Below are 25,245 nucleotides of genomic sequence, written 5' to 3' on the forward strand. Positions count from 1 at the left end.
TAATCCCTCTCCCCCACCCTCCCATGCCTGCCGCCTTGGTGCTGCCAACCGTCTGGACCTTGGAGATGTTATCCCTTCCGCATACGACTCCTCCTCTACTTCCTCCACCTCCTCTTGTCCCACCACCTGACTCCGAATTCTGTTTAACATGTGCTCCAGCATGTAAATCACCGTAATAGTCATGCTGATAATGGCATCGTCAGCACTAAACATCTTCGTCGCCATTTCAAGACTGTGCAGAAGGGTGCATAGGTCCCTGATCTGAGACCACTCCTCCAGCGTGATTTGCCCCACCTCTGGATCTCGTTGGCCCAGGCTATACGTCAGAACGTATTGCACCAGGGCTTGTCGGTGCTGCCACAGTCGCTGCAACATGTGCAGAGTTGAATTCCACCGTGTCGGCACATCGCATTTCAGCCGGTGAACTGGCAGGCCCAACGACTTCTGTAGAGATGTAAGTCGTTGAACTGCGGGATGCGAACGGCGGAAGTGAGCACACAGCGACCGTGCACTCTGCAGAAGGCCATCTAGTCCGGGATAATGGGCTAAAAATTGCTGGACAACCAGGTTCAACACGTGAGCCATACAAGGCACGTGTGTGACATTGCCCCTGCGAAGGGCCGCACCCAGGTTTGCAGCATTGTCGCACATGGCCTTCCCTGGTTGCAGGTCCAGTGGAGACAACCTTTCATGAAACTGGGTCTCCAGAGCTGACCAAAACTCCTCAGCTGTGTGACTCACATTTCCCAGACATTTCAAAGTAAACACTGATGCGTTGAGCCCAGCTGCCAGCATAGTAAGGAGGTGTGCAGGATTCCTTCTGCGCAGTTAGAAAGCAGGTGGCATTACCAGACAGGCTTTGGGTGCAGGTGGAGGACCGAGAGGAGGTTGAGGAGGCAGAAGCAGTGGAGGAAGTTCGAGATAAAGAGGATTAACACACAACTCGTGGGGACGGTAAGACTTGGACAGCAGCCCCTTGTCCTGCTGTCACCATAGTTACCCAGTGCCCAGTCAGCGACATGTAACGCCCCTGTCCATGCCTTCTCGTCCAAGTGTCTGTGGTGAAGTGCACCCTGTCACACACAGAGTTTCTCAAAGAAGCGGTGATGTTGTGTGCGACATGCTAGTGGAGTGCAGGCACACCTTTCTTTGAGAAGTAGTGCCGACTGGGCATCTGGTACTGGGGCACTGTGACGGACATAAGGTCTTGAAAATCCTCTGTGTCCTCCAGGTGGAAAGGCAGCATTTCTGTAGCCAACAGCTTGCAGATGGTGAAATTCAACCTCTTAGCTTTCTCATGGCTAGGAGGAAATGGTCTTTTACTTTTCCACATCTGAGGGACCGAGGGCTGGCTGTTGTGCTTAGACGGTGTTGAGTAGGGTGTCCCCGGCAACTGCCGATCTGTGAGGAAGATGCAGGCGGACATGTTAGGTTGCCTTGATCCAAAGGTGGTGCTCTCGATGTCGGAGAGCGCTCAACACTAGCAGGTGTTTCCACTTCCCAATGAACTGACGACCTGCCAATCACACTGGCTGTTGCGGGTAAAGAGGTGGCAGGTCTGCGTCCAAAAACATGTGTGACTGCTGTCCCCCCAGTCACAGAGGATGAAGAGGCTGCGGATGCACAAGATGGGGCAGACGGTGGTTGGCCCAGCCGGCTAGGCCGCATTGTAGCACAGTGAGCTTCCCACTGCAACTTATGCTTCATATCCATGTGACGGTACATGCATGAAGTACTCAAACTATGGATTTTTTGGCCTCTACTTAGCTTTTGCTGACAAATATTACAGATAACACGAGTTGGGTCATCCTTATCGATCTGAATAAATGCCCAGGCTATGCAAGGCTTAGAGCCCATGTGACCTGAAGAGCCACTACGACTTGTGGTCAGAGGCAGAGTTGTGGTTGAGGATGCAGTTGTTGACGTGCTTCCAGTACTCCGTCTCTGTTCAGGAAGGCGCAACCTAACCTCGTCGTCAATAGCATCTGTGATGCCCCGCTGCGCTTGGTATCACAGATCCTACAAGAGTGCATTGATGGAATCCTCCACATGAGGCCCCCATAAACATTTGTAGAGCCCCGAGGGCTCGGCCGCTACAGGGGTATTGCACCTCTGCCAGAGGTGTGGTATTCCACTCCCGGGTAAGGATGGAGTGTGGACCAGGGCTCAGTTAGCTGCATGCAGCACACACACCCCATTTCCGAGGGACAGCTCAACGGTGCTCCCACTAGACATAAGTGCAGGCACGACCGACCATGTCCCTGCTGGAGTGGGGAGGGAGGGGTGGAACACCCAGTGCTGTAGGGGCAGATAGTAGGCGGTTCCTGAGTGTAGGAAGGAGCCCATTGGTTGCTGGTCACCTGGGCTCATGGCTAGAGGGAGGTATAAAAGGTGGGCACCATCTTAGTTCTGGGTCAGTTCAGCCAGAGGAGAAGACAGGGAGTAGAGGCTCTGTAGGAGCTCTACTCCAGGAGGGCCTAGTGAGAGGCCGAGGAGGAGGTGAAGGGGAGCTGAGATTCTGGCTCATCTCAGCTCCAAGAGAAAGGAACAGAAAGGAACAGAACAGGAACTGCAAAGAAGGAGAGACAGAGAAACAGAAGGGCTCAGGAACAAGAAGGTGGAAGGGACCCTAAGAACCCACGAGAATCCAGGGTGCAGGGTCAGGCAGATTAAGGGTACCGGATCCCAAGTTGGTGGAGGAGAAACAACCCTCAGCCAAAGACCGGTCGTCGTGATCATCTATTGGTGCGACACCTCATCAAACCTGCTAGGAAGGCACCATATAGGACAGCGGAGGACGGGGCCCACGTTTAACCGCACAAGTCCGCGGCAGCTGGACAAAAGTGGGTCACTGGTGAGGCAGGCCAGAGAAAGGATTAAAGGGGGTCCTGTGCCATGCTCCTGAGCTGCCTGGGAGTTGACCAAGCCCCTCACCTGGTGGACGCAGCACGGCTCGGGCGGTCACTGCTGACAGAAGTGACCCGGAACAAACGAACTGTGAGTAAAGACCCTGGACTGTAACTTGTTGTCTGTGTGCTCCTTCGCGCCTCCAGCACTATCAGCACCGGGACTCGCACTACCATCACTCCCACCATCCACTACACTGCCCTGGGGCTGCACTCTTCCCGTGGGGAGTCACATCACCTCAGCTGCACCCATCATCAGCCCCAGCGGACTGCCTTGCAGTGGCGGTTCCTAATAACCGCAATCCACGGGTGGCGTAGTCGGACATTATCTAAAGTACAGTAGCAGACTACCATTGGTCTGACCACCCTGAGCCGCGGGACTGGGCCGCCACTACTACTCCCAGCATCTCCCTATCGCCCGGATCCGCGTGCCCCACGGCCCAGGGGGCGAGTCAGCTTTGGCGTAGTCGGCAGGATTTCGTGCCCGCTAACCACGGGTACTGCGCGCCTGAAAAGAGATTGTTTCACGGTACTAAAGATGGCGCCCGCCCCAGAAGAACGAGCGCCATAATGTGCGCGCCAAAAGACCACAGGAGGCCGCCTCCCATCGTGGGCCGGGTCCCAGAATGGCGCCAAAGAGGAAGCCCGCCCCCAACAACCATGAGCACTGCTGTGGAAATGTCCGTCAACGTGGGGGGGCTGCCCCTGAGAGTGATTGTCAGCAGAATGCCCCAGGACCACCCCCCATGGGGGCGGATAGGAAAGAAAACTGCGGGGCAGGGAGTGGTCTGGATCAGTCCAGACAGACCGCACCCGGGAATGGACGCCCTGAGCAGCACCAGCCTCCTGGCCCGAAGCCTGCTGCAGGCCGAACCGTTCTGCAGCCTAGCAGAAGTCCTGGCGCAGCTCCCCAGAGATCCGGAGCGTGCGCAAGCTGCACTGGAGGACCTAGAGCGGAGGATGGTCCGGGCGCAGCGGAGTGCACTCACCGAGTGGAGAGAGGAACTGGCCCGGCAGGCCGAGACCCACCAGCGACAGGCTTCAGCCGCACCCCGCGGTTTGCCTGCCTCGGAGGACGGCGCAGGAGGAGAGAGGACCGGAGGCGACGCCGCAGAGGGAGCCACGAGGACTGAGGCAAGTGAAGGGGACGTCACCACCCCAAGCCCAGCACCCGCAAGCCTGCCCCAGCCTCCCGTCGCAGCACCAGAGGCCCCACTCACCGCACCTGTTGCCGCGCCGCCACTGCTCCCGGCTAGGCCTCAAGCGGCGAGCGCCGCGGCCACGCCCCGCCCAGCGCCATGCCCCTTGACCCCGGGTGCCGTAAAGCAGGAAGCATCATCGGCCCGGTCGCAAGGCCTGGATCATAGAATCATAGAATGTAGAGTTGGAAGGGACCTCCTGGGTCATCTGGTCCAACCCCCTGCTCAAAGCAGGATTCACTAAATCATCTCAAACAGATGTCTGTCCAGCCTCTGTTTGAAGACGTCCATTGAAGGGGAACTCACCACCTCTCGTGGTAGCCTGTTCCACTCATTGATCACCCTCACTGTCAAAAAGTTTTTTCTAATATCTAATCTGTGTCTCCTCCCATTTAGTTTCATCCCATTGCTTCTAGTCTTTCCTTGTGCAAATGAGAATAAAGATGATCCTTCTACAATGTGACAGCCCTTGACATATTTGTAGACAGCTATTAAGTCTCCTCTCAGTCTTCTTTTTTGCAAGCTAAACATTCCCAAATCCTGCAACCGTTCCTCATAGGACATGGTTTGCAGACCAGTCACCATTCTGGTCGCTCTTCTCTGAACTTGCTCCAGTTTGTCTATGTCTTTTTTAAAATGTGGTGCCCACATTTTATGACCCGGGCGCCATCGCCAAGTCTGCGCCCCTGTCCCGGATGGGACTGCCACCTAGCGCAGCCACAAGACCCCCGGCCTGGTCGCAAGGCCGAGTGCCCCCGGGCGCTGCTCCCAGATCAGGTCCCCCCACTATACCATCGCTGGGCGTGGACCTGTTTGCCCATCACACCGGTCCGGATGGACTGCCGCTGGAGTGGCTGGCTGAAGTGACCGGCAATCATCCATGGAAGGCCCAGCCCCCGCGCGAGCCTCTGATACCGGCTCCTGAACCCGTCGAGGTCACCCTACCCCCACTAGAAGACGTCCAATTTGCGTGGGACTCCACCGGCGAGAACTTGATGGGGTTCTCTCAAGAGACCCGGACAGACGCGGTCCGTCGTCTGGAGGCCTGTCACCAGCAACTGGCGACCTTTGAGCGGGAGCAACGAGAGAGGCGCGTCAGGGAGGAACGGCTCCAAGTCCAGAGTGCTGAACAAAAGCGCAAGGCCCGCCAAGACCCCCAAGCAGCCCGTGGTCCCCGAATCACCGGGACCGTAGTCAAGTTCCACATGGAGAACGGCTGGGGCTTCATCAGGGGCCCAGAAACCGCAGGCGATGGTCTTTGTGACCCGCAGGGACGTGGAGAGTCATCTACCTGAGGGGCATCGTGGCCGTGACCTGTACCCTGGTGATGTGGTCGCCTTTACCCGCCACGTGGGTGCAAAAGGACCATACGCCCTACATGTTCATCGGCTCACCGAGGAGGAGCTACAATACCGCGGCTATGAGGAGAGCCAAGAGGACCCGGACGGGTCTGAAGAACCATATGAGGAGGAAGAAGGAGCATATGGAGGACACCGCTACTAGTAAGTAGCAAAGTACCCGTGTACATAGTTACCCGTCAGGGTATCAGAACTGTTTTTGGGACTGTTCCCGTCTTGAAAGTGTGGTCCCCGTTGGGACAAATATTGAACTGCTACCTGTGTGCCCCTCATCCCCTATCAGGCTGAGGACTGTGAGCAGCCATTCCCTTCCCAAAACTGGCCGAGGACTGAGAGCGGTCAACCCTTTGTATATAGTTGCGCTTCCTAAAGCGCCCCCTACTGGTTTTATACAAAAACCGCAATGTCTACCTCAAGATTTACTGGACTGTTGCACCTTTACCTGGTTGCAAGTTGCACCGCAGCCAAGAATCCAAGAATGTGCTTTACTTAAAAATGTGTTACATGAGAAAGTTTTATATGCTGCTAGAAAATGTTTTACATAATTTTGAGACCGTTTTATATGATAAGTGACAAAAGAGTTCCAGAGGCATTAGCAAAGTGTTTTGTGGTAGTGGCAAGAGAAGAGGAGTGTTTCCCATAAAGGGAATTGAACCATGTTACCTGTTTTCTGATGTGAAAAGTTATTGAAAAAGTTTTTGCATGTCCTGTAATTATCTGTTTTTGCTCTTTTCCAGCCCGAGGACGTGCTGTGGTTTACCGGGGGGGAATGTAGCGCCCCGAGGGCTCGGCCGCTACAGGGGTATTGCACCTCTGCCAGAGGTGTGGTATTCCACTCCCGGGTAAGGATGGAGTGTGGACCAGGGCTCAGTTAGCTGCATGCAGCACACACACCCCATTTCCGAGGGACAGCTCAACGGTGCTCCCACTAGACATAAGTGCAGGCACGACCGACCATGTCCCTGCTGGAGTGGGGAGGGAGGGGTGGAACACCCAGTACTGTAGGGGCAGATAGGGGGCGGTTCCTGAGTGTAGGAAGGAGCCCATTGGTTGCTGGTCACCTGGGCTCATGGCTAGAGGGAGGTATAAAAGGTGGGCACCATCTTAGTTCTGGGTCAGTTCAGCCAGAGGAGAAGACAGGGAGTAGAGGCTCTGTAGGAGCTCTACTCCAGGAGGGCCTAGTGAGAGGCCGAGGAGGAGGTGAAGGGGAGCTGAGATTCTGGCTCATCTCAGCTCCAAGAGAAAGGAACAGAAAGGAACAGAACAGGAACTGCAAAGAAGGAGAGACAGAGAAACAGAAGGGCTCAGGAACAAGAAGGTGGAAGGGACCCTAAGAACCCACGAGAATCCAGGGTGCAGGGTCAGGCAGATTAAGGGTACCGGATCCCAAGTTGGTGGAGGAGAAACAACCCTCAGCCAAAGACCGGTCGTCGTGATCATCTATTGGTGCGACACCTCATCAAACCTGCTAGGAAGGCACCATATAGGACAGCGGAGGACGGGGCCCACGTTTAACCGCACAAGTCCGCGGCAGCTGGACAAAAGTGGGTCACTGGTAAGGCAGGCCAGAGAAAGGATTAAAGGGGGTCCTGTGCCATGCTCCTGAGCTGCCTGGGAGTTGACCGAGCCCCTCACCTGGTGGACGCAGCACGGCTCGGGCGGTCACTGCTGACAGAAGTGACCCGGAACAAACGAACTGTGAGTAAAGACCCTGGACTTTAACTTGTTGTCTGTGTGCTCCTTCGCGCCTCCAGCACTATCAGCACCGGGACTCGCACTACCATCACTCCCACCATCCACTACACTGCCCTGGGGCTGCACTCTTCCCGTGGGGAGTCACATCACCTCAGCTGCACCCATCATCAGCCCCAGCGGACTGCCTTGCAGCGGCGGTTCCTAATAACCGCAATCCACGGGTGGCGTAGTCGGACATTATCTAAAGTACAGTAGCAGACTACCATTGGTCTGACCACCCTGAGCCGCGGGACCGGGCCGCCACTACTACTCCCAGCATCTCCCTATCGCCCGGATCCGCGTGCCCCACGGCCCAGGGGGCGAGTCACATTCACACATCTCCACCTTCCACCTCAGTCCAGCAGAGGGAGCCCGTTAGGGATATAAATAGGGAAGGTGGAGCTAGGCAGTTCAGTTCCTCTGAAGAGTTCCTGCAGTAGAGAAGCCTAAGAGAGGTCAGTCTGCAGTGGAGCTCAGTCTAGTCTAGAGAACGCAGTTAATAGTTCAGCAGTGGAGCACGAAGCTCCTGCTTGCTAGATTCAGCGAGCCCAGATAGAGCTTAAGGTGTGCCGGTGCCGTAAGATCAATGAAGCGCGGCAAGCTGCCGTTAGTGTGTATAGCCTAGTGAGGGCCCGAGTAGGCCGAAGGCGAGTGGCGAGTTAGTACATAAGGGGCAGAGGAGCTTAACCAGCTCACCCCGAAGCATTTACCGGACACAGGATCCGAGCTTACCGGTATCTCTATGACCCAGTAAGGCATAACCGGAATCCCTGGAGAACTACAAGTCCCAGGATCGCTAAGGTGCTGATATGTAACAGAGCCAGGAGACGCTTAGGCCCCGCATACTGGGAGCGTGAACTCCAAGAGAAGGCCCTACCACAAGGTCAGCCAGCGCAGGACAGAGACAAAGTTAGGCCTAGCTCCAGGCAGGTCAGAAACTTACTGCGCAGAGGCAAGAAACAGGAGGCCCTACACCCGCTCATTGGGGAGGATCCTGATATGCACCCTTCACCCTACAGTGCTCCGGGATGTGCCTGAATTTCCACCAGTAAAAGGTACTGAAGTGACTACCGTGTCCGTTCCCGTTCTTGCTCTGATCCAGCTGGGTCTCGCCTGTCCTGCATTCCCCCTGCATACGCTGCCCTGAGACCTAGCTCCACCTGTGGGGAGCTATACCATCGAGCTGCCTTGTCACCGGCCTCAGTGGACTGCTGCAGCGCTGGTGCTTGTCACCAGATACCACAGGTGGCGTCATGAACTCTTATAAAATTAACAATTATCCACCCTTTTAAAGAGAGACCCCAGGGTACGGGCCAGGGAGCCGACCACCGCGACATCCCCAAGGCCAGGCAAATGTCCGGGTACCGAGTCATCCCCATCCCCAGGGCTAGTCACATCCTCCTCCACCTCCTCTGCTGACCTCATCGACTGTCTGACTGTGGGTTGACAGTAAGTGGGATCTCCAACCTCGTCATCATCACCCTGTGTGTTATCACACCCGTCGCCCTCAGAGCCAACCTCTTCCTGCCCTGACCGAAAAGTCAAGTTGTCGCTCCAATCAGGTATTTGAGTCTCATCATCGTCTTCATCATTGTCTCCACCAACAGGAGTTACAGTTTGGGAACAAGGGTCTACATTATGCTCAGAACCTTCTTCATCTGGTCCTGGATCCAACTTATAAAGATTCTGGGCATCGGATCAGATCATTTCCTCATCTGGATTAACAGAAGCTCTGGAGCAGACCTCCGTTTCCCAGGCTATAGTATGAGTAAACAGCTGGGCAGACTCAGCCATCTGTGTTATCCCATACTCAGACGGGCAGCTGGAGACTTGGGAGCTGTGAGGAAGCAAGTGCGATTGGGGTGACACCTCTGAGGACTGGAGTATTTGTGATGTTGAAATTGAGGTGATGGAGAGCCCACTTGAAGGAGCACTTGATATCCGTTGAAGCACCTGCTGTTTTTGTGCCTCATCTAGAATTTGTAGCGATGGGCGTGTCCGTAAGAATGGGATCGTATCACATTGTCCACGAAAAGAAGTCGACATCTTAGTTTGGCTGGAAGATGGTCTTTCTTCTGCAGATGTTACTCCCCCCCCACCGTGGGGGGCCTCGACCCACCGGCGGACAGGCACCAGTATTGGGATAGGGGGGCTGGCCGTCAGGGTCCACCGCGGCTCTGGCACAAACCCGGCGACACGGAGGTGGCACAGGCAGGAACGGACTGGCCGTGTCGGCTTCTCACTTTTTGGATTTTAGAAGGGCATGACATGCCTATATCTGTGTCTCCCCCTCCTTTTACTCCTCCACCTCTTTTCTTTTCACATGACTATATGTACTTGTCACTTTTCCATGTGTTAGTTGTGTCTTCTGAGCAGTTTGTCAGCTTTTGGACACCTTTGAAGGTGTTTTCTATGTGTTTCTATGTGTTTTTGTTTGCCTGCCATTGGTTTTAACGGTGTTCGAAGGTGTTCGACGAACACACGGGTGTTCGACGAACCGAACCGAACTCGAACACTACGGGGGTGGCTCAACACTAGTGTACAGCATGAGTGGATGTATAAAAAAATGTAAATCTATGGCATTATCCACACATACAGCATATATTCAATGATCATATTAGGACTATTATATTATACTTCTTTTACTAGAAAAACTTTTCTTATGAGAGAAAACACAACACAAAAAAAAAATAATTAAAAAATAAAAAGAATAATCATATTACATTAATCTAATCATATTGTGAGTTCTATATCTTTAATTGCTGTGGGAACTTTTTAGATAAGTTAGTTTTTTCTATTGGGATTGAACTCGTGTAGTCCACACTCCAGGGTCTATTGTGTTTCTCTCATTGGTATTTACTTCTATGCTGTGGATGTCCTCATGATGCTGGCTTCACTAGTCAGGGGTTTATGGGCAAACCCAAGAATATATCATAAAAAATATCTAGCCTGGGTTACCATATATTCCATTCTTTCTATATATTTCTATTGGTCAGCAACGCTGCCCTGATCTAATTCGATGTTCTATATGTTCTCCAGTCTATCATTGAGGCCGTCCGGATGTAGAGAGCGCAATCTGTACATCCAGAAAGCCTCTTTCTTGTTCAGTAGATGGATTCTGTTTGATATATTCTGCGGAATTTCTTCGACAGGAGTCAAACTTATCTCAAAGCTCTTATTATGATTTAGTAAGAGATGTCTCGATAGGCTATGTGATAGTAGCCCAATTTTTGCATTATGTCGGTGTGCGTTTAAACGTGATCTGACCATCTGTGTCGTCCGGCCACCATATTGCATTCCGCAACTACATGTAATTACATATATAACATAGCTGCTAGTGCAAGTCAGGTGATGTTTTATGGGAAAGGTTTCTCCTGTACTATTGGAGGTGATAGATTGATGGCCATGGGTTATTGTTTGGCAGCATTGGCACTTTTTCTGGTTGCATTTAAAAGTGCCATTGAGTGTATTGGTTGTCTTTTTTATTATAGGATTAGTAGTTTTAGATTGGAGAGACGTTTGTTTTTTTCCAGAGCTTTTCACTACAGATTTTTTCAAGCGACTAGGTGCTATAATGTTTCTGAGTGTTTTACCCCTTCTAAAGGTGATGCCTGGTCTCTCTGGTAGTACATCCCGTAGAAGGGGATCTTGTCTCAGTATGTACCAGTATTTTTGTAATATTTCTCTAATTTTTTGGTTACCTTTATTACAAAGGTGAGTGTAACTTTTTTTTTTTTGTTTTTTTTTGTGTACAGTGTGAAAGGGATGAGGGGGCCACACATAAAAGGATTGTGGGGTGAGGGGACCATGTATATATCAGGATTGGGGGGTGAGGGGTACCACGCATACCAGGATTGGGGGGTGAGGGGTACCACGCATACCAGGATTGGGGGGTGAGGGGTACCACGCATACCAGGATTGGGGGGTGAGGGGTACCACGCATACCAGGATTGGGGGGGGTGAGGGGTAACACGCATACCAGGATTGGGGGGTGAGGGGACCATGCATACCAGGATTGAGGGTGAGGGGTGCCACCCATACCGGGATTGAGGGGTGCCATGCATACCGGGATTGGGGATGAGGGGTGCCACGCATACCGGGATTGGGGATGAGGGTTGCCACGCATACAAGGATTGGGGATGAGGGGTGCCACGCATGCCGGTATTGGGGGTGAGGGGTGCCACGCATGCCGGGATTGGGGATGAGGGGTGCCACGCATACCGGGATTGGGGATGAGGGGTGCCACGCATACCGGGATTGGGGATGAGGGATGGAATGCCATGCATACCGGGATGAGGGATGGGGTACCATGCATACCAGGATGAGGGATACCATACACACCAGGATAGTGATGATGGGTGCCATACATACCAGGATAGGGATGAGGGGTGCCACACATACCGGGATGAGGGGTGCCAAGCATAACGGGATTGGGGGTGAGGGGTGCCACGCATACCGGGATTGGGGGTGAGGGGTGCCACGCATACCGGGATTGGGGGTGAGGAGTGTCACGCATACCGGGATTGGGGGTGAGGAGTGCCACGCATACCGGGATTGGGGGTGAGGGGTACCACGCATAACAGGATTGGGGGGTTAGGGGTAACACGCATACCAGGATTGGGGGGTTAGGGGTAACACGCATACCAGGATTGGGGGGTTAGGGGTAACACGCATACCAGGATTGATGGTGAGGGGTGCCAAGCATACCGGGATTGGGGGTGAGGAGTGCCACGCATACCGGGATTGGGGGTGAGGGGTGCCACGCATGCCGGGATTGGGGGTGAGGGGTACCACACATACCGGGATTGGGGATGAGGGGTGCCACGCATACCGGGATTGGGGATGAGGGATGGAGTGCCATGCATACCGGGATGAGGGATGGGGCACCATGCATACCAGGATGAGGGATACCATACACACCAGGATAGTGATGAGGGGTGCCAAACATACCAGGATAGGGATGAGGGGTGCCATGCATACCGGGATGAGGGGTGCCAAGCTTAATGGGATTGGGGATGAGGGGTGCCACGCATACCGGGACTGGGGGTGAGGAGTGCCACGCATACCGGGACTGGGGGTGAGGGGTGCCACGCATACCGGGACTGGGGGTGAGGGGTGCCAGGCATACCGGGACTGGGGGTGAGGGGTGCCAGGCATACCGGGATTGGGGATGAGGGGTGCCACGCATACCGGGATTGGGGATGAGGGATGGGGTGCCATGCATACCAGGATGAGGGATACCATACACACCGGGATAGGGATGAGGGATGGGGTACCATGCATACCAGGATGAGGGATACCACACACACCAGGATAAGGATGAGGGGTGCCACGCATACCGGGATTGGGGGTGAGGGTGCCACGCATACCGGGATTGGGGGTGAGGGGTGCCACGCATACCGGGATGAGGGGTGCCATGCATACCGGGATTGGGGGTGAGGGGTGCCACGCATACCGGGATTGGGAGTGAGGGATAGGGTGCCAGGCATACCAGGATGAGGGATATCATACACACCAGGATAGGGATGAGGGGTGCCACACATACCAGGATTGGGGGTGAGGGGTGCCACGCATACCAGGATTGGGGGTGAGGGGTGCCATGCATACCAGGATTGGGGGTGAGGGGTGCCACGCATACCGGGATTGGATGGTGGGTACAGGATGGGGGCAGCACATACCAGCATGGGAGACGATATACCAATAAAAATGCTCACCACCCGGGCGTAGAACGGGTTCAATAGCTAGTATGTATATATATATATATATATATATATATATATATATATATATATATATACACACACACACAGAGTTGAAATCAGAAGTTTCCATACACTGTATAAATAGACACATCTGCATGTTTTTCTCAATATCTGACATGAAATCAGAATAAATCTTTCCCGTTTTAGGTCAATTAGGATTACCATAATTTTTAATATTTGCTAAATGCCAGAATAATGAGAGAATGTTTTAAGGCATCATTTTTATTAGTTACTGCAAAGTCTGTAACATCTGTCCCTGCTGAAAAGACACTATGATTATCATCTTTATATATAAGTACAAAGTCAATAGGCTATAACATAATTGTGTGACAGGAGCCATGCAGTAATCATCAGTAACTGTAATAGGAGTTTTTAACCCCCTCGGTGGAGAACTTCAGTGGCCCCATATGGTGCCCCACAGCGTAATGGACCTATATGGTGAGCCACAGCGTAATGGCCCCATATGGTGAGCCACAGCGTAATGGCCACATATGGTGAGCCAAAGGCGTAATGGCCACATATGGTGAGCCAAAGGCGTAATGGCCGCATATGGTGAGCCAAAGGCGTAATGGCCCCATATAGTGCTCTACAGCGTAATGGTCCCATATATGCCCCACAGTATATGCCCTCCCCATACTTGTATATGGCCACATCTTCGTATATGGTATATGGTCCCCATCCTGGTTAGGTGTATATGCCCCTCCATCCATCCATTCTGGGTAGGTATATATGCCCTTCCATCCATCCATCCTGGGTAGGTGTATATGCCCCTCCATCCATCCATCCATGCTGGGTAGGTTTATATGCCCACCCATCCAGGCTAGATGTATATGCCCCTCCATCGATCCATCCATTCTGGGTAGGCGTAGATGCCCCTCCATCCATCCATCCTGGGCAGGTGTAGATGCCCCTCCATTCATCCATCCTAGGTAGGTGTAGATGCCTCTCCATCCATTCTGGGTAGGTGTATATGCCCCTCCATTCATCCTGGGTAACTGTTAATGCCCCTCCATCCATCCAGGGCAGAAGTATATGCCCCTCCATCTATCCTGGGTAGGTGTATATGCCCCTCCATTCATCCTGGATAGGTGTATGTGCCCCGTCATCCATCATGGGTAGGTGTATATGCCCCTCCATCCATCCATCCTGGGTAGGAGTATCTGCCCCTCCATCTTTCCTGGGTAGGTGTGTATGCCCCTCCATCCATCCATCCTGGGTAGGTGCATATGCCCCTCCATCCATCCTGGGTAGGTGTATATGCCCCTCCATCCATCCATGCATGCTGGGTAGGTTTATATGCCCCCCAATCCATCCATCCTGGGTAGATGTATAAGCCCCTCCATCGATCCATCCATTCTAGGTAGGCGTAGATGCCCCTCCATCCATCCTGGGCAGGTGTAGATGCCCCTCCATCCATCCTGGGTAGGTGTAGATGCCTCTCCATCCATTGTGGGTAGGTGTATATGCCCCTCCATTTATCCTGGGTAGGTGTTGATGCCCCTCCATCCATGCCGGGCAGAAGTATATGCCCCTCCATCCATCCATCCTGGGTAGGTGTATATGCCCCTCCATTCATCCTGGGTAGGTGTATGTGCCCCGCCATCCATCCTGGGTAGGTGTATATGCCCCTCCATCCATCCATCCTGGGTAGGAGTATCTGCCCCTCCATCCATCCATGCTGGGTAGGTTTATATGCCCCCCCATCCATCCATCCTGGGTAGATGTATATGCCCCTCCATCGATCCATCCATTCTGAGTAGGCGTAGATGCCCCTCCATCCATCCATCCTGGGCAGGTGTAGATGCCCCTCCATCAATCCTGGGTAGGTGTATATGCCCCTCCATCCATCCATCCTGGGTAAATGTATATGCCCCTTCATCCATCCATCCTGGCTAGGTGTAAATGCCCATCCATCCATCCTGGGTAGTTGTAAATGCCCCTCCATCCATCCATCCTGGGTAGGTGTAAATGCCCCTCCATCCATCCATCCTGGGTAGGTGTAAATGCCCCTCCATCCATCCATCCTGGGTAGGTGTAAATGCCCCTCCATCCATCCATCCTGGGTAGGTGTAAATGCCCCTCCATCCATCCATCCTGGGTAGATGTATATGCCCCTCCATCCATCCATCCTGGGTAGATGTATATGCCCCTACATCCATCCATCCATTCTGAGTAGGCGTAGATGCCTCTCCATCCATCCATCCTGGGCAGGTGTAGATGCCCCTCCATCAATCCTGGGTAGGTGTACAGTACAGACCAAAAGTTTGGACACACCTTCTCATTTAAAGATTTTTCTGTATTTTCATGACTATGAAAATTGTACATTCATACTGAAGGCATCAAAACTATGAATTAACACATGTGGAATTATATACTTTACAAAAAAGTGTGAAACAACTGAAAATATGTCTTATATTCTAGGTTCTTCAAAGTAGCCACCTTTTGCTTTGATGACTGCTTTGCACACTCTTGGCATTCTATTGATGAGCTTCAAGAGGTAGTCACCGGAAATGGTCTTCCAACAATCTTGAAGGAGTTCCCAGAGATGCTTAGCACTTGTTGGCCCTTTTGCCTTCACTCTGCGGTCCAGCTCACCCCAAACAATCTGGATTGGGTTCAGGTCTGATGACTGTGGAGGCCAGGTCATCTGGCGTAGCACCCCATCACTCTCCTTCTTGGTCAAATAGCCCTAACACAGCCTGTTGTCCTGTTGAAAAATAAATGATGGTCCAACTAAACGCAAACCGGATGGAATAGCATGCCACTGCCAGATGCTGTGGTAGCCATGCTGGTTCAGTATGCCTTCAATTTTGAATAAATGCCCAACAGTCTCACCAGCAAAGCACCCCCACACCATCACACCTCCTCTTCCATGCTTCACGGTGGGAACCAGGCATGTAGAGTCCATCCGTTCACCTTTTCTGCGACGCACAAAGACACGGTGGTTGGAACCAAAGATCTCAAATTTGGACTCATCAGACCAAAGCACAGATTTCCACTGGTCTAATGTCCATTCCTTGTGTTCTTTAGCCCAAACAAGTCTCTTCTGCTTGTTTCCTGTCCTTAGCAGTGGTTTCCTAGCAGCTATTTTACCATGAAGGCCTGCTGCACAAAGTATCCTTTTAACAGTTGTTGAAGAGATGTGTCTGCTGCTAGAACTCTGTGTGGCATTGACCTGGTCTCTAATCTGAGCTGCTGTTAAACTGCGATTTCTGAGGCTGGTGACTGGGATAAACTTATCCTCAGAAGCAGAGGTGACTCTTGGTCTTCCTTTCCTTGGGCGGTCCTCATGTGAGCCAGTTTCTTTGTAGCGCTTGATGGTTTTTGCAACTGCACTTGGGGACACTTTCAAAGTTTGCCCAATTTTTTGGACTGACTGACCTTCAGTTCTTAAAGTAATGATGGCCACTCGTTTTTCTTTACATAGCTGCTTTTTTCTTGCCATAATACAAATTCTAACAGTCTATTCAGTAGGACTGTCAGCTGTGTATCCACCTGACTTCTGCACAACACAACTGATGGTCCCAACCCCATTTATAAGGCAGGAAATCCCACTTATTAAACCTGACAGGGCACACCTGTGAAGTGAAGACCATTTCTGGTGACTACCTCTTGAAGTTCATCAAGAGAATGCCAAGAGTGTGCAAAGCAGTCATCAAAGCAAAAGGTGGCTACTTTGAAGAACCTAGAATATAAGACATATTTTCAGTTGTTTCACACTTTTTTGTAAAGTATATAATTCCACATGTGTTAATTCATAGTTTTGATGCCTTCAGTGTGAATGTACAATTTTCATAGTCATGAAAATACAGAAAAATCTTTAAATGAGAAGGTGTGTCCAAACTTTTGGTCTATACTGTATATGCCCCTCCATCCATCCATCCTGGCTAGGTGTAAATGCCCCTCCATCCATCCATCCCTCCTGGGTAGGTGTAAATGCCCCTCCATCCATCTATCCATCCTGGGTAGGTGTAAATGCCCCTCCATCCTTCCATCCATGGTAGGTGTAAATGCCCCTCCATCCATCCATCCTGGGTAGGTGTAAATGCCCCTCCTTCCATCCATCCTGGGTAGGTGTAAATGCCCCTCCATCCATCCATCCTGGATAGGTGTATATGCCCCTCCATCCATCCTGGGTAGGAGTATCTGCCCCTCCATCTTTCCTGGGTAAGTGTATATGCCCCTCCATCCATCCTGGGTAGGTGTAAATGCCCATCCATCCATCCTGGGTAGGTGTAAATGCCTTTCCATCCATCCATCCATCCTGGGTAGGTGTAAATGCCCCTCCATCCATCCATCCTGGGTAGGTGTATATACCCTTCCATCCATCCATCCTGGGTAGGTGTATATGCCCCTCCATCCATCCATCCTGGGTAGGTGTATATACCCCTCCATCCATCCATCCTGGGTAAGTGTATATGCCCCTCCATCCATCCCGGTCAGTATATGCCCCCCTCCATCCATCCATCCTGGTGGGTATATCCCCCCCTCCATACTGGTGGGTATATGCCCCCCCTCCATCCATCCTAGTGGGTATGTGCCCCCCCCCTACATCCATCATGGTGGGTATATGCCCCCCTCCATCCATCCTGGTGGATATATGCCCCCCCTCCATCCTGGTGGGTATATGATTCCTCCTCCATCCTGGTGGGTTTATGACTCCTCCTCCATCCTGGTGGGTTTATGACTCCTCCTCCATCCTGGTGGGTTTATGCCCCCATATATTCAATGCAAAGGAGAAAAAAAAAAAACAATAAACGCTTCTACTCACCTTCCACGTTCCCACGCAGCGCTGTGTCTGTGTTGCCTGAAGATGTCGGCAGTGATAACAGCAGAGAAGCTGAGATCACCGCACGGAGCCGCCGCAGATACTCACTCGGGGCCTCCACTCCCAGGCATTTCCTCCCCGGCAGCTCCTGTCATGGCACGCTCTGACTGAGCAGTGCGTGCGACGACAGGGGGAATGTACAGCTTACACTGCAGGCTCCACAAAGATGGCTGCAATCTCCTCCCACGGCTGCGACCTGAACAGCCAAGGGGGCGTGCCCAGGTCACAGCTAGAGGCAGGAGGAGCGGCCTCTAATGTTAGAGATGGGGTCGGTGACAGACTACTGTCTCTTATGGCCAGGGCTGCTGTAAATGAGGTGTGTAAGAGCACTTTTTACACCCCCCCCCAAATAAAAATGGCAGCCCCCAGTGGCCAATGTCAGCATAAATAACTAAAAAACTAATAAAGTCGGACATTTAATTTTGTATTAAAAATAATTGATTACATAATCAATAATTATTAATACAAAACATAAAATGGTGGCCCCTTCCCTGTAAGAATAGCACATGGCTCTTTTCACGTCTGGTTATTTCTCTAACAGGTAGAATATGCTCCGTTATAGACCGGGGACAGGTTTACAGCTCTATTTTTTGTGGACGATTGATCTGTAAATCAGAACTGAGACCGGTCCGATTTTCATCCGATTTGTAGATAAAGATCATCTATTGAAGTCAATGAGTCTGTCAGAAAAATGGCCAGAACCAACCATGTTGCCTGTACTGCTTGTTCTCCAGGGTCTATAGGCCGGGCAAGCGAGGCTAGGAAACCTTTAGCTTTTTACTTTACATATAAAAAAATATGCCCCACTGAGGAGAAAAACTGCCACACTGACCAAAATCAGATGAAAATGAGAAAAAAAACACTGATTAAAACCTGACATGTGAACGGGGCCTTAGGCCTTAATCAGATGTCAGCAGGGTCGGACTGGGGCGTCTGGGGCCACAGGGGACATTGACTCTAGGGGCCACCTACAGCAATATGCAGATCTCTTTTCTCTGCTCTCCCTGTTATAGTGGAGCAGTGACCGGCGGCTCCTCACATCTACTGTGCACAGACTAGAACAGGGACGGACAATTTCTGGAGTTTGCATGAAAGAGCTTCTGTGGTTAAAACAAGTGATCACAGATTCATGGGCTACACAGGATAGGTGATCACTTATTGATTGGAAGAATGGGGAAGTTTTATCCCTGACAGGACACTTATCCCCATTTTACAATGCAGCGACAGGTGGGACGTATGACCACAGCCTCATTCGTTCTCTTGGGGGCTTCCAAAAAAGGGCTTCTTTGGTGAAAACAAGTTATCACCGATCCATGGGCTCCTCAGGATTGGTGATAACTTAATGATCGTTTGGGTCCGACCATTGGAAACTGCACTGATCAGAATTGGGAAGTTTTATCCCTGACAGGACACTTTTATCCCCATTTTAAAATGCAGCGGCAGGTGGGATGTCTGACCGCAGATTCATTCATTCTCTTTGGGGCTTCCAGAAAAAAACAAGAGCAGCGCTCGCAGCCTCTGAGGGAATGAATGGATCAGTGGTCGAGTCGCACATGAGCTCCAGTCTAATGGGGAGAAAAGCTCCACATTCTGCCGATCGGTGCAGGTCCCAGTAGTCAGACCTCCACCAATCAATAAGTTATCACTTATCCTGTGGAGAGATGATGACTTGTTTTCACCGGAGAACCCCTGTAAGTGCATCTCTGACGCTCTGCTCCAAGTATTTCATCTCTAAGGCCACAGCCACACTATCAGTATTCAGTCAGGATTATTCTCAGGAGTGGGAGCCAAAACCAGGTGAGGAACAATCAGAGAAAGAGAATAATAGAAACAAGTCACCAATTCTGGATTTATCACCCACTCCTGCTTTTGCCTCTCACTACTGAGAAACAATACTGACCAAATACTGATAGTGAAGCCGTGGCCTCATGGAAAAAAATCTTTTCCTAGTTAATCTCAGCGAGAACAAATGACCGCCATACACAACATAATCCACTATAATAACACCAATAATACCACATACAAAAGGGACAAATATCGCCACACCATGACCAGACCACATATTACCACCACATAGTGACCAAATACTACAATACTGATCAGGAATACAAACCACAATACTAACAACACTGTCACTATACATATGAGCTCTGTATATAGTGTCAGTGTACAGGTAATACAGTGATCACCGGTGACATTATACACAGGAGCTCTGTATATAGTGTACAGGTAATACAGTGATCACCGGTGACATTATACACAGGAGCTCTGTATATAGTGTACAGGTAATACAGTGATTACCGATGACATTATACACAGGAGCTCTGTATATAGTGTATAGGTAATACACTGGTCACCAGTGACATACACAGGAGCTCTGAATATACTATATAGTGTAAGTGTACAGTAATACACTGACTCACCAGTGATGTCTCTAGGTGAAGTTCTTCATCTTCGCTTTTCTTCATCTGGCACAGTCCGCCATCACTTCTTCCAGCGAGGAATCATCTCTGCAGAAAATAACACACAGTTATCAATAACTGATCTCTTTTAGAGCACATTCCCACTTTTCCCCAGGCTTCTACACTACACCAGTTGAAGAAATAAAGCGACATAGTGGCGCCCTGCACAGTAACAGGACCCCCCTTTTGTCCCCTCTTATGGAAAACAGTTTCCTAAAAAGTAAATTATATTACAGAAGTAATAATGTCCCTAATTGGACTTTAAAGTAATAATGTTCCCCACTCGCCATCATAAACTAATAAAGTTCCTCAATCTGGCCACTAAACAGTAATAAAGTCCCTTGTCCAGCGAGGCCACCCATCTATCCATCCTGACCCCCCCCCACCCATATATCCATTCTGGTCTCCATGTGTCCAGCCTGCCCCTCCCATATATCCATCCGGGCCTCCATGTGTCCACCCTGTCCCCCCCATATATGCATCCCACCCCACCCCATATATCTATCCAGGTCCCCATGTGTCCAGCTTGCCGCCCTTCACCTCCATGTGTCCATCCAGGTCCCCAACTTGGCCACCTTCACCTCCATGTGTCTCCCCATGCGTCCAGCCAGCCCCCTCTTCAGCCCCGTGCCTCCATCCATAAGTCTCCCCATGCGTCCAGCCAGCCCCCCCTTCAGCCCCGTGCCTCCATCCATGTCCCCACGCGTCCAGCCAGCCCCCCCTTCAGCCCCATGTCTCCATCCATGTCCCCACGCGTCCAGCCAGCCCCCCCTTCAGCCCCATGTCTCCATCCATGTCCCCACGGGTCCAGCCAGCCCCCCCTTCAGCCCCATGTCTCCATCCATGGCCCCACGGGTCCAGCCAGCCCCCCCTTCAGCCCCATGTCTCCATCCATGGCCCCACGGGTCCAGCCAGCCCCCCCTTCAGCCCCATGTCTCCATCCATGGCCCCACGGGTCCAGCCAGCCCCCCCTTCAGCCCCATGTCTCCATCCATGGCCCCATGGGTCCAGCCAGCCCCCCCTTCAGCCCCATGTCTCCATCCATGGCCCCATGGGTCCAGCCAGCCCCCCCTTCAGCCCCATGTCTCCATCCATGGCCCCATGGGTCCAGCCAGCCCCCCCTTCAGCCCCATGTCTCCATCCATGGCCCCATGGGTCCAGCCAGCCCCCCCTTCAGCCCCATGTCTCCATCCATGGCCCCATGGGTCCAGCCAGCCCCCCCTTCAGCCCCATGTCTCCATCCATGGCCCCATGGGTCCAGCCAGCCCCCCCTTCAGCCCCATGTCTCCATCCATGGCCCCATGGGTCCAGCCAGCCCCCCCTTCAGCCCCATGTCTCCATCCATGGCCCCATGGGTCCAGCCAGCCCCCCCTTCAGCCCCATGTCTCCATCCATGGCCCCATGGGTCCAGCCAGCCCCCCCTTCAGCCCCATGTCTCCATCCATGGCCCCATGGGTCCAGCCAGCCCCCCCTTCAGCCCCATGTCTCCATCCATGTCCCCATGGGTCCAGCCAGCCCCCCCTTCAGCCCCATGTCTCCATCCATGTCCCCATGGGTCCAGCCAGCCCCCCCTTCAGCCCCATGTCTCCATCCATGTCCCCATGGGTCCAGCCAGCCCCCCCTTCAGCCCCATGTCTCCATCCATGTCCCCATGGGTCCAGCCAGCCCCCCCTTCAGCCCCATGTCTCCATCCATGTCCCCATGGGTCCAGCCAGCCCCCCCTTCAGCCCCATGTCTCCATCCATGTCCCCATGGGTCCAGCCAGCCCCCCCTTCAGCCCCATGTCTCCATCCATGTCCCCATGGGTCCAGCCAGCCCCCCCTTCAGCCCCATGTCTCCATCCATGTCCCCATGGGTCCAGCCAGCCCCCCCTTCAGCCCCATGTCTCCATCCATGTCCCCATGGTTCCAGCCAGCCCCCCCTTCAGCCCCATGTCTCCATCCATGTCCCCATGGGTCCAGCCAGCCCCCCCTTCAGCCCCATGTCTCCATCCATGTCCCCATGGGTCCAGCCAGCCCCCCCTTCAGCCCCATGTCTCCATCCATGTCCCCATGGGTCCAGCCAGCCCCCCCTTCAGCCCCATGTCTGTCCCCATGGGTCCAGCCAGCCCCCCCTTCAGCCCCATGTCCCCATGGGTCCAGCCAGCCCCCCCTTCAGCCCCATGTCCCCATGGGTCCAGCCAGCCCCCCCTTCAGCCCCATGTCCCCATGGGTCCAGCCAGCCTCCCCTTCAGCCCCATGTCCCCATGGGTCCAGCCAGCCCCCCCTTCAGCCCCATGTCCCCATGGGTCCAGCCAGCCCCCCCTTCAGCCCCATGTCCCCATGGGTCCAGCCAGCCCCCCCTTCAGCCCCATGTCCCCATGGGTCCAGCCAGCCCCCCCTTCAGCCCCATGTCCCCATGGGTCCAGCCAGCCCCCCCTTCAGCCCCATGTCTCCATCCATGTCCCCACGGGTGCAACCAGCCCCCCCTTCAGCCCCATGTCTCCATCCATGTCCCCACGGGTCCAACCAGCCCCCCCTTCAGCCCCATGTCTCCATCCATGTCGCCACGGGTCCAGCCAGACCCCCCCCTTTAGCCCCATGTCTCCATACATGTCTCCACGGGTCCATCCAGCCCCCCCTTCAGCCCCATGTCTCCATCCATGTCCCCATGTGACCAGCCTGCGACCCCTCCATATATGGATGATGACCAATGCTGGGAACACTCACCCAGAAAAATGTGGCTATTGCACTTGACTTGAAGTTGAAGCAGGGAGAGCTGTAGCCGGGGCCGGCAGCCTTGTTTCCAGGGTGATGGTGAGAGAGCAGAGTGCAGGTCACCGCATACTCAGCCCAGGAGCCGGCTTAAAAGGCCAAGAGAGCAGGAGAGAAGAGGGCGGTGCGCGGTGCTGGTGCGGTGTTACATACCCGGACGGGAGCCGGTGTTACAAGGCCAATTCCAAGGGAGCAGGAGCCGGGACTGGAGAGCAGAGCGCGGCGTCGGCGTATCAAAAACCGGCAGGGGAGCAGGGAGAGGAGAGCGTGACGTCAGCGTGTCACCTGACACCACACAACTGCCAGCCACCAGCGGGAAAGCAGAGCGCGGTGCGTGTCACCGCCCACCAAGAACACGTCCTCCTGTCATGTGACTATGCGCGTCACCCGCTGTCACCACTGAATAGTAGGAGCGCCGCACGCGACGCTACATTTCCTTCGGCTGCGCTTTTAAAGGGTCCGCACTTTTTAAGAGCCCCCGCTACCAATTCGCTCACTCTCTCATCGGGGCCCCCCGGGAATTTATCACACCAGGCCAGTCCGAACCTGCATGGGCCCATCAGGTAAAGTGATGGAATGAAGTTTTCTCTCCTCATGTTGTAAAATGACATTTTCTGCCACCTATTGATGAGAGAAAAAAAGTGATGAAGATTTACAAACTTCTAACATTAGTCAGTGAAAAACATACAGAACAAGGATGCAAATGGATCTTTTTTTGGCAATCCAATCATTTGAATGGGCCAGTTTTATCTGCAAATCAGATTACAATCAAACATGTCTCAAATTTCTTTTGTGAACCATCAGCATCAGAAAAGGTCCATAGACTATAATTATTATGTTTTTATAAGCTAAGAAAAGGAGCACAATGCAAACTCTAAAATCAGACATTTAAATGGATGAGTTTGGTGGGCAAACAGGGTCTGACTGGAGCACCGGGACACTGGACGATTATCCGGTGGGCCAGGGTCCTTGGCAGGACCCTGAGCAGGACGTAGAGGGGGCCCACTGGTTTCAACTGAATGTGCATCCGAGGACATTTCATTAATGATCAGTATTGTAATATTCGGTCACTATGTTGTAATATCTGGTCCGGTCATGGTGTGGTATTTATCCCTGTATGTGTTATTATTTGGTCACTATGTGGTGTGGACATGGTGTGGTGGTATTTCTCCTTTGTATGTGGAATTATTTGGTCGCTATATGTTGGTAATATCTGGTCTGGTCATGGTGTGGCGATATTTCTCCCTTTTACAGTATGAGGTATTGTTCGGTCACTATGTGGTGGTCATATGTGGTCTGCTCACGGTGTGACGGTAGTTCTCCCTTCTATGTGGAATAATTTGGTCGCTATATGCTGCTAAAATCTGGTCTGGTCATGGTGTGGCGATATTTGTCCCTTATACAATATGTGGTATTGTTCGGTCACTATGTGGTGGTCATATGTGGTCTGCTCACGGTGTGACGGTAGTTCTCCCTTCTATGTGGAATAATTTGGTCGCTATATGCTGCTAAAATCTGGTCTGATCATGGTGTGGCAATATTTGTCCCTTATACAATATGTGGTATTATTCGGTCACTATGTGGTGGTAATATGTGGTCTGGTCACGGTGTGGCTGTATTTCTCCCTTCTACGTGGGATTATTCGGTCGCTTTATGCTGGTAATATGTGGTCTGGTCACAGTGTCACTTTAGTTCTCCCTTGAATGTGGTATTATTGGTCTTGAAAAAGTGGAGTGTGTTGTGTACAGCAGTCAATTGTTCTCTCTGATATTAGGAGAATAATCTTTATTTAGATTTGTGATTAAATACTTGGAACAAGATGCACTTACAGGAATTCTACTGTGAAAACAAGTAATCACCTTTCCAAAGGATAAGTGATAAGGTATTGATTGGTGGGGGTCTGACTGCTGGGACCCACACCGATTAGTAGAATGTGGAGCTTTTCTCCCCATTAGACTGGAGCAGCATGTACGACTTCACCACTGATCCATTGATTTCCTCAATGGCTGCGAGCGCTGCTCTTGTTTTTTTCTGGAAGCCCCAAAGAGAATGAATGAATCTGCGGTCAGACATCCCACCTGCCGCTGCATTTTAAAATGGGGATAAAAGTGTCCTGTCAGGGATAAAACTTCCCAATTCTGATCAGTGCAGTTTCCAATGGTCGGACCCAAACGATCATTAAGTTATCACCAATCCTGAGGAGCCCATGGATCGGTGATAACTTGTTTTCACCAAAGAAGCCC

At 52.3% G+C, this 25,245-nt stretch overlaps 1 long non-coding RNA gene across 1 annotated transcript in view; it reads right to left on the reverse strand.

Moving 5' to 3' along the window:
- Positions 1 to 23,259, reverse strand: part of LOC141192506 (uncharacterized) — a 35,870-nt gene extending 12,611 nt beyond the window's left edge. Inside the window, exons 1-2 of the long non-coding RNA XR_012265890.1 lie at positions 22,958 to 23,259; positions 20,211 to 20,297 (exon numbers count right to left, since the gene is read on the reverse strand). This is a non-coding gene — a long non-coding RNA (uncharacterized lncRNA). The remainder of the gene's footprint in view (positions 1 to 20,210; positions 20,298 to 22,957) is intronic.
- Between the last annotated feature and the right edge of the window lie 1,986 nt (positions 23,260 to 25,245).

This window comes from Phyllobates terribilis, unplaced genomic scaffold, assembly GCF_046119375.1.
Source record: "Phyllobates terribilis strain yellow unplaced genomic scaffold, ASM4611937v1 Scaffold_63__1_contigs__length_7903474, whole genome shotgun sequence".
Taxonomy (NCBI): domain Eukaryota; kingdom Metazoa; phylum Chordata; class Amphibia; order Anura; family Dendrobatidae; genus Phyllobates; species Phyllobates terribilis.